Source organism: Trichechus manatus, unplaced genomic scaffold, assembly GCF_000243295.1.
Source record: "Trichechus manatus latirostris isolate Lorelei unplaced genomic scaffold, TriManLat1.0 scaffold00088, whole genome shotgun sequence".
Taxonomy (NCBI): domain Eukaryota; kingdom Metazoa; phylum Chordata; class Mammalia; order Sirenia; family Trichechidae; genus Trichechus; species Trichechus manatus.
The window spans coordinates 4,691,779-4,693,136 of record NW_004444024.1 but is presented as its reverse complement, the minus strand read 5'-3'; positions in this window follow the sequence as shown (position 1 = coordinate 4,693,136).

The following is a 1,358-nucleotide window of genomic DNA, read 5'->3' as shown; positions in this document are numbered from 1 at the left end:
TGCTCTTTTTTGGTAGTTGTTAGCTTGATATATTTTTTTCCAACCTTTGACTTTTAATAAATTCACATCTTTGTTTCTAAGTGTGTCTCTTGTAGACAGCATATTGATGGATCCTGTTTTCTTATCCATTCTGTCAATAATGATGTCTTTTTGCATGTCTAGTAATTTTTGTTGTGAGCTGAACATTATTTACAATAGATTCATAGGGGCCCTAGGTAATATATTTCACTAGGTAGGCTTCTCTCTTTCCTCTGTTAGACAGAGAAGGTGTGGGGCTGATCACCTTAACCCAATCAAGGCTTGAGTTAGGTAAGGGCTGAGTTTCAGTTTTAGTAAGATTTAGTCTAAATTTGTCCTTGTTCTTAAGGTATAGCCTTCTTGAGCTTTGGACTGATAACCTTACTGATCTCTGTCTCCTCAGCCCTGAAAGATTGTGGGAGATTTGCTTCTCTCCTTTAGGGGTTTTGAGCTTAGGTCTTTAGTGCCCCTCCCTTGCCCCCAACCACACACAGCTTCGAAAATTTGGAGAAATTTTTGATCGAAAGACCAGGGTGTGTTTGAGGCAGGCCCTCTCTCTTTCTAGTCTCTCAAGCATCATAGGATCATAGGAGATTTTATTCTGCCTTTTAGAAGCCCTCAGCCTAGCTCCCCAACTTCCTGGGCAGAATCCCAGAATTCAGAAGATGTCACATGGGAGAAACTTACTATGCATTTAGGACTCCTCAAGTTTCCAATCTGTTTTGCAAACCTTTTTGACTACCAAAAGCTTTGACGTTTTGTCTTCCTCTCAGCCATGTCCTTCTGCCTTGGGCCAAGTCCAAGCCACTTGATGATCCCCAAATCAGCAAACATTCTCAGAAAAGAAAAGAGCTAGTAATTGTCAGCTCACTTTGAAGGGCTCCCCTACTCTGGCGTTCCAATTAGTCTCACCCTGTTGCTCCCATGTTTCCCTAGTTTCTTTTAAAATGTGATTTATGTAATTTTTCCAGGTTGTTCTAGTTGTTTCAGTGAAAGTGTTTGACTACCATGACCTATTACATCCTATTCAGAAGGAAAAATCCAGACTCCTAGTTTAAATAGAGTCAAGAAGAACCACAGTGGCTCCAGGCATACAAGAGAGAAAAAAGATTAAGAAGTATGTGAACAGTAGCATATTACAGAGAAACTTGAAGAAAGCAGCCCTTCCAAAGCAACGTGGTAGAACTTTGAGTGAGCGCAAAGGTAGAGGCAAGTGCTTGAGGACTCGATTTAAAAGATCTGTCATTCCAAACCAGACAGTGTGGGACCTAAGATGAAGATCAGCAGAAGTCTTTCCATAGCACTTTTCACAATCATAATTCAATAATCAACTGTTTGAA